The 8,949-nt window shown below is 41.9% G+C and overlaps 1 protein-coding gene across 7 annotated transcripts in view; it reads right to left on the reverse strand.

The window, feature by feature from the left end:
- LOC120019680 (bromodomain-containing protein 3-like) overlaps positions 1-5,689 on the reverse strand; it is a 52,252-nt gene extending 46,563 nt beyond the window's left edge. For 6 of the 7 annotated variants that reach the window (XR_005472351.1, XM_038963097.1, XM_038963081.1 and 3 more), the window contains exons 1-2: positions 5,608-5,673; positions 902-1,056 (exon numbers count right to left, since the gene is read on the reverse strand). The gene's annotated coding sequence lies outside the window, so the exon portion shown is untranslated. Of the gene's footprint in view, positions 1-901; positions 1,057-5,607 lie in introns of all 7 variants that reach the window. The other variant, XM_038963073.1, reaches the window with a different exon arrangement.
- Between the last annotated feature and the right edge of the window lie 3,260 nt (positions 5,690-8,949).

Genomic DNA, 8,949 nt, shown 5'->3' on the forward strand with positions numbered 1-8,949 from the left:
CACGCCAACCAATAAGACTATCTAATGATGATGTGTATTAACACGCCGGCCAACCAATAAGACTATCTAATGATGATGTGTATTAACACGCAGGCCAACAGGGCTGGAAATGGCCAAGAACCTCAAGATACAATATTGTCACGACTGAGATTCTCAGGACACTCTGGATTCTATACGTATTGTGATTCTACATGTATTGTGATTCTATATGTATTGTGATTATCAGGATTCTATATGTATTGTGATTCTCAGGATTCTATATGTATTGTGATTCTCAGGATTCTATATGTATTGTGATTCTCAGGATTCTATATGTATTGTGATTCAATACTGGGATTTTATTGCGATTCGATGTTCCAAACATATTGCTCACTATATGTCTGCTGCAGAGAGACAAGAATGAGCCATGAGAAAACAAGTGTTGATCAGTCATGGAAATAAAAGTGCTGAAAACAAATTGACTCCCCACATAAAAAGAAGATGGAGAACAAGCTATGAAGGAAAAATACTGGAGTTTTGGTGCAGACACAGCCAACTAGCGCAAAAATAATATTACGATATTGTCAAAACATTACGATACGATATATCTTTAAAAAATATGTAACTGTATCAGTTTCCCCCCCAGTAACTATCTAATGATTATATGTAGTAGTGGTTTACCCATTAGCCTGACATAAATACACCAACCTTTAAGACAGGTTTGAATCCAGAGCCCATTCGGAGGGGTTGGGTTAAATGCAGAAGACACATGTTTTTGGAATGCATTCAGTTGTGCAACTGACTAGGTTGACTCTTACCCTAATGATGATGTTTAGTCCAAGTAGGTTGTTCAATAGTCTAGAATACACACACACACACACACACACACACACACAAGCTGCTTGCTTACAGCTGGACTTACATGTTTGTCTGTTGTGGTGCAGGCTTGGTCTAGTCCAGAGGGAGTGTCATATCTCTCAGAATGGAGGGGTGGAGTAGTGACCTGGAGGTGGGCAGGAGAGAGGGGCCAGTCTTCCTTTGGTTGGTTGGTTGGTTGACGAGGGGGTTAGAGGGGGTCTGAGAGAGAGAGAGAGATGTAGAAGGACAAGGAATCACAACACTGGTGGAGAAAGAGAGACAGAGACACCGACCAGTCTTCGGTTGGTTGGTTGGTTGGTGAGGGGGTCTGAGAGAGAGCTGTAGAAGGACAAGGAATCACAACACTGGTGGAGAGAGAGAGACAGAGACACCGACCAGTCTTCGGTTGGTTGGTTGGTTGGTTGGTGAGGGGGTCTGAGAGAGAGCTGTAGAAGGACAAGGAATCACAACACTGGTGGAGAGAGAGAGACAGAGACACCGACCAGTCTTCGGTTGGTTGGTTGGTTGGTTGGTGAGGGGGTCTGAGAGAGAGCTGTAGAAGGACAAGGAATCACAACACTGGTGGAGAGAAGAGAAGAGTTGTAGTGTGACTGCACATCAGCAGTGTGTGGTGTGTCTAGGAGTTGTGTACAGTGCATTTTGGAAAGTATTCAGACCCCTTGCCTTTTCCACATTTTGTTACGTTACAGCCTTATTCTAAAATGTATTAAATTTAAAAAAATGTCCTCTGCAATCTACACACAATACCTCATAATGACAAAGCGAACAGGTTTAGACAATTTGTATCAAAAAAAATTTAAATACAGAAATACCTTATTTACTTAAGTAGTCAAACCCTTTGCTATGAGACTCGAAATAGAGCTCAGGTTTCCATTGATTGTTCTGTGATAAATTCAATTAATTGGACATGATTGGGAAAGGCACACACCTGTCTATATAAAGGTCCCACAGTTGACAGTGCATGTCAGAGAAAAAACCAAGCCACAAGGTCGAAGGAATTGTCCATAGAACTCGGAGACAGGATTGTGTCGAGGCACAGACCTGGAGAAGGGTACCAAAACATTTCTGCAGCATTGAAGGTCCCCAAGAACACAGTGGCCTCCATCATTCTTAAATGTAAGACGTTGACCCGCCAAGACTCTTCCTAGAGCTGTCCGCCCGGCCAAACTGAGCAATCGGGGGAGAAGGGCCTTGGTCAGGGAGGTGACCAAGAACCCGATGGTCACTATGAAAGAGCTCCGGAGTTCCTCTTTGGAGATGGGAGAACCTTCTAGAAGGACAACCATCTCTGCAGCATCCTACCAGTCAGGCCTTTATGGTAGAGTGGCCAGACAGAAGCCACTCCTCAGTAAAAGGCACAACACCCCGTTTGAAGTTTGCCAAAAGGCACCTAAAGAACTCTCAGACCATGAGAAACAAGATTCTCTGGTCTGATGAAACCAAGATTGAACTCTTTGGCCTGAATGCCAAGCGTCAAGACTTGAGGAAACCTGGCACCATCCCTACGGTGAAGCATGGTAGTGGCAGCATCATGCTGTGGGGATGTTTTTCAGCGGCAGGGATTGGGAGACTAGTCAGGATCGAGGGAAAGATGAATGGCGCAAAGCACAGAGAGATCTTTGATGAAAACCTGCTCCAGAGCACTCAGGACCACAGACTGGGGTGAATGACCCTAAGCACACAGCCAAGACAACACAGGAGTGGCTTTGGGACAGGTCTCTGAATGTCTTGAGTGGCCCAGCCATAGCACAGACTTGAACCCGACGAAACATCTCTGGAGAGACCTGAAAGTAGATGTGCAGCGATGCTCCCCATCCAACCTGACAGAGCTTGAGAGGATCTGTAGAGAATGTGAGAAACTCCCCTAATACAGGTGTGCCAAGCTTGTAGCGTCATACCCAAGAAGATTCAAGGCTGTAATCACTGCCAAAGGTGCTTCAACAAAGTACTAAGTAAAGGGACTGAATACTTATGTAAATGTGATATTTCAGTTTTTTATTTTTTATAAATTTGCTAACATTTCTAAAAACCTGTTTTTGCTTTGTCATTATAGGGTATTGTGTTTAGATTGATGAGGAGAAAAAACAACAACAATTGAATCCATTTTAGAAAAAGGCTGTAACGTAACAAAATGTGGAAAAAGTCAAGGGGTCTGAATACTTTCTGACTGCATTGTATGTTTGCAAAGACAAGAAGATGCAGAGCATCTGTCTGCTGTCATGAAACAGACAGTGAAAACAAGTAGTCATGTCTCCATGTGACTAACAATCAGTGTGAATGAGAGCCTTTGTCTAAGTCTCTACCCACCCCAGAAAGAGACAGACGGGGTAAAGCAGAGGAGTCACACTCATTCCATGGAGAGCCGAGTGTCTGCTGGGTTTTGAGTTTTTTCCTTTCAATTAAGACCAAAACAACCAGGTGAACGAGAGTTCCTTACTAATCAGTGACCTTAATTCATCGATCAAGTAGAAGGGAGGAGCAAAAACCCACAGACACTCGGCCCTCTGTGGAATGACTTTGACACCTGTGGGGTAAAGCATGACGTTTTACTGCTTATGTTATTGGAGGAAAACACAACCACGATAATTGACAACAACAAACCCGACGCTGTCAAAACATTGGACCCAATCTCAAAGCAGCAAGTGCGTCATTTTAGCTACGCACATTTCTCCAGACCATATAGGCCTCTACCCTCAAATAACCTTAACTTTATAAAACACAATCAATCTTAACATAATCACTAGTTAACTACACATGGTTGATGATATTACTAGTTTATCTAGCGTGTCCTGCGTTGCATATAATCGGTGCGTATCGTTGCTCCAATGTGTACCTAACCATAAACACCTTTCTTAAAATCAATACACAGAAGTATATATTTTTAAACCTGCATATTTAGCTAAAAGAAATCCAGGTTAGCAGGCAATATTAACCTGTTGAAATTGTGTCACTTCTCTTGCGTTCATTGCACGCAGAGTCAGTGTATATGCAACAGTTTGGGCACCCTAACTTGCCATAATTTTACGTAATTATGACATAACATTGAAGGTTGTGCAATGTAACAGGAATATTTAGACCTATGGATGCCACCCGTTAGATAAAATACAGAACGGTTCCGTATTTCACTGAAAGAATAAACGTTTTTATTTCGAAATGATAGTTTCCGGATTCGACCATATTAATGACCTAAGGCTCGTATTTCTGTGTGTTATCATGTTATAATTAAGTCTATGATTTGATAGAGCAGTCTGACTGAGCGATGGTGGGCACCAGCAGGCTCGTAAGCATTCATTCAAACAGCACTTTCGTGCGTTTGCCAGCAGCTGTTTATGAATTCAAGCCTATCAACTCCCGAGATTAGGCTGGTGTATCCGATGTGAAATGGCTAGCTAGTTAGCGGGGTGCGCGCTAATAGCGTTTCAAACGTCACTCGCTCTGAGACTTGGAGTAGTTGTTCCCCTTGCTCTGCATGGGTAAGGCTGCTTCGAGGGGGGCTGTTGTCGATGTGTTCCTGGTTCGAGCCCAGGTAGCGGCGAGGAGAGGGATGGAAGCTATACTGTTACACTGGCAATACTAAAGTGCCTATAAGAACATCCAATAGTCAAAGGTATATGAAATACAAATCGTATAGAGAGAAATAGTCCTATAATTCCTATAATAACTACAACCTAAAACTTCTTACCTGGGAATATTGAAGACTTATGTTAAAAGGAACCACCAACTTTCATATGTTCTCATGTTCTGAGCAAGGAACTTAAACGTTAGCTTTCTTACATGGCACATATTGCACTTTTACTTTCTTCTCCAACACTTTGTTTTTGCATTATTTAAACCAAATTGAACATGTTTCATTATTTATTTGAGACTAAATTGATTTTATTGAAGTATTATATTAAGTTAAAATAAGTGTTCATTAAGTATTGTTGTAATTGTCATTATTACAAATAAATAAAAATCGGCCGATTAATCGGTATCGGCTTTTTTTGGTCCTCCAATAACCGGTATCAGTATCTGCGTTGAAAAATCATAATCGGTCGACCTCTAATAGAATGCCAAGAAATGTGCTTTACAACTGCAAAATAGCCTTTGCACGCCATGACAAAATGTGTAGAATTGCAGGAAATAAGCTTAAAACCTGCAAAAGTTTGGGAACCTCTGGTCTAGAGATACAACAGCTAGTCACGATCGCTGTCAGCATTTTTCTGACAGCTCCGTACGTAAACACCCTTTCAGAATACAACTTGGACTGTGTCGTTATTCTAGAAGTAAACCTACGTCGTATTTCACGTGCTTTCAGCGCCACGGAGCGTAAACTACGCCCCAAACCAGGCGTAACTTCTGTCAAGAATACGGCCTACGGGGCTACAAACAAACAACCTAGCTAGCTACTAACGTTAGCCTGCTACCGTCCCCCAGCTACCGTGCGCAATGACAACAGGGAGTGCCCATGCCCCTGAAAAACAGCGTTAATATACCACCAAGGAGCACAGAGAACGAAAACACAAGATGTGCAATAAACTGCAAATCAGGTAACGTAAATACAGAGAATATTCATCTTCCCGTGCGCCCGCACCGGCGACAGGCCTGTGATAAGACAGCCCATGCCCCGCTAGGCACCTCGCGCACTGACACCAACCGAAATACTGCACCGAGTGTGGTTCTGAGTGTTTTATCGGACTCCTGAGATTGACTGCCTTCGTTTACCATACCGGTATCGGTAGAGAGACACCCCAAAACACGTTTATTTACCTACTTCTGTCGGTTGTCAGCGCGCGCAGATCTTCCTCACCCCTGAATCCAGAACAAACAGCCCCGTTCGACGTCAGTGACGTCAGACGCAGGGGGAACGTCAGAACGTCGTTCGAAGGAATGTCACCTCTCCACGAACGAATCCCCCTGTCCTCTCCCTACCTCTGTCTCCCGGAACATGCAATACCATGCAATAACTTCAAACACTGAAAAATATTATAGACAAATTCCCAATATACACTGGTCTGCATAAATGGCCATACATAGCATCACAATTAATTGCCCTATTGTCACGTAACCACACACTCTCAATGGACTGGATAATTTATTGTGATAGATTATAAACAATTGCATAATTTCACCTTCTATAAATCACATAATCTTATAAACTATAGGTTCTTAATACTCGTATAATAAACTCATATTATGGTAAATTCTACCTTGAAGAAATGCAATTAATTCCACCTTTAGTGGAGTGAGCCCTCCACCTAGTGGTCAATCAATCACAAGTATGGTAGTATCAGAGAGGAAGAGGCGAAGTGAGAGGTTTAATCCGCCCAAAAATTGTACACGAAAATAAGGCCACGAAGTGAGAAATGTTTGTTTGGAGGTCAATTGGTGTCGAATTTGGTCAACAAAACACGTAATTGCTAATTTGCTACGCGAGGCTTATTTGATCAAATAGAAGTTTGTTAATGGTTAAATTGTTCATGAATGTACTGATATGGACGCACATGGCAAAACATTTTTTTATTGGAGTTGTGCCTGTTGTCATAGCGATAGAAGACTCATCATGGATATAAACCGTTTTAGCATTGCCATTGAGGGCTTCCACCATTTTAAAGTAGCCAACTGGGTGGTGATTCCTATGAGTTGTGAGTGGTCCGCTAATGAAGAACAAAAAAATAACTACTTCCTAATGGAGATAGCCTCAATGGCGCTGCTCCTGCCCTCACAGACACTATAATGGCACAGATACAATGATGAATCTGCTATCTATCTCTATGGACTGTTGTTCACACATGTATCTGCCCTGACATTGGCTACAAAGGTTGGGCCAACAACCAAAATGTCGCTGGTTCGAATCCCAGAATCCCCGAATCCCACGGTGGAAAAATCAGCCGTTCTGCCGATGAGCAAGACGGTTAACCCCCAACAACTACTCCCGGGACGTGGATGTCGATTAAGGCAAGTCCCCACACATCTCTGATTCAGAGGGGTTGGGTTAAATGCGGAAGACACATTTCGGTTGAACGCATTCAGTTGTGCAATTGACTAGGTATCCCCCTTTCCCTTCCCACCTGATCTCGACTTCTCCCACCTGTGTCTTCCATCTTTGAGGACATGTATTTCCATTGTTAAAGCGGTCACTCAAATATCTTGTCAATATAATAGACAATCTTTGGTAGTATCAATCCTCCGAGTTCAGGTCTTTCAGATCAGAATTATAGGGACAGGCGGTGTCTGATCCTACACTGAACAAAAATAGAAACGCGACATGTAAATTGTTGGTCCCATGTTTCCTGAGCTGAAATAAAAGACCCCAGAAATGTTCCATAAGCACAAAAAGCTTAAATCTCTCAAGTTTTGTGCACAAATTTGTTTACATCCCTGTTAGTGAGCATTTCTCCTTTGCCAAGATAATCCATCCACCTGACAGGTGTGGCATACCAAGAAGCTGATTAAACAGCATGATCATTACACCGGTGCACCTTGTGCTGGTTGACAATAAAAGGCCACTCTAAAATGTGCAGTTTTGTGACAACACCACACATTTCAGTTGAAGGCATTCAGTTGTACAACTGACTAGGTATCTCCCTTTTTTAATGTCAAAGTTGTAAAAAGAGCACCCCATGGTGGAAGTGGGGTTATGGTATGGGCTGGCATAAGCTATGGACAACGAACACAATTGAATTTTATCGATGGAAATTTGAATGCACAGAGATACCGTGACGAGATCCTGTGGTCCATTGTCGTGCCATTCACCCTCTGCCATCACCTCATGTTTCAGCATCATGCAAGGCCCGTGTCGCAAGAATCTGTTCACAGTTCCCAGAAGCTGAAAATGTTCAAGTTCTTCCATGGCCTGCAAACTCACCAGACATGTCACCCATTGAGCATGTTTGGGATGCTCTGGATAGAGGTGTGCAACAGCGTGTTCCAGTTCCCGCCAATATCCAGCAGCCATTGAAGAGGAGTGGGACAACACTCCTCAGGCCACAATCAACAGCCTGATCAACTCTATGTGAAGGAGATGTGTTGCGCTGCATGAGGCAAATGGTGGTCACACCAGATACGGACTGGTTTTCTGATCTACACCCCTACCTTTCTTTTAAGGTATCTGTGACCAACAGATGCATATCTGTATTCCCAGTCATGTGAAATTCATTTGGCCCTAATCTATGGATTTATTTAAATTCACTAATTTCCTTATATGAACTGTACCTCAGTAAAATCTTTGAAATTGTTGCACGTTGCATTTATATTTTTGTTCAGTATATTACACTTGATACATAACAGCCAACTTGTTCCTTCCTTTTAGTTGATTCATGGTCGTCACAGTCAACAAGATTGTATTATGCAGAATGCAGTGTTACATTAAGACAATACCTTAAAGTAGCAGAAATAACAAAGCCTGCTCCTGTTTCGGTAAAAAGCCAAGGGATGGGACTGCAGAAATAATACCACTCAAATTCATAGAGCTATGGATGCAAGGACTGACCATCCATGATATCAAAATTATAGTTTTAAACATTGGAGTAAAACAAGCTTATATTTTGGGTTCTGATAACGTATGACAACTGAACTAAAAGCTCATAGAGGCATTTAGAAGTTATGTTAATGAATTAATGGGAACACGTTCATTTAGAAGTTGTTCATCATGAGTTAATGGGAACACGTTCATTTAGAAGTTATGTTCATGAGTTAATGGGAACACGTTCATTTAGAAGTTATGTTCATGAATTAATGGGTACACGTTCAATTAGAAGTGATGTTCATGAATTAATGGGTACACGTTCAATTAGAAGTGATGTTCATGAATTAATGGGTACACGTTCATTTAGAAGTTGATGTTCATGAATTAATTGGTACACGTTCATTTAGAAGTGATGTTCATTAATTAATGGGTACACATTCAATTAGAAGCGATGTTCATTAATTAATGGGTACACGTTCATTTAGAAGTTGATGTTCATGAATTAATTGGAACACGTTCATTTAGAAGTGATGTTCATGAATTAATTGGTACACGTTCATTTAGAAGTCCAAAAATGTATGTAGTAACTGCCGAACACCCTTTTAAACAACGTACTACTTTAATCAGGGAAAGGGGGATACCTA

Source organism: Salvelinus namaycush, chromosome 2 (assembly GCF_016432855.1).
Source record: "Salvelinus namaycush isolate Seneca chromosome 2, SaNama_1.0, whole genome shotgun sequence".
In the NCBI taxonomy this organism is placed as follows: domain Eukaryota; kingdom Metazoa; phylum Chordata; class Actinopteri; order Salmoniformes; family Salmonidae; genus Salvelinus; species Salvelinus namaycush.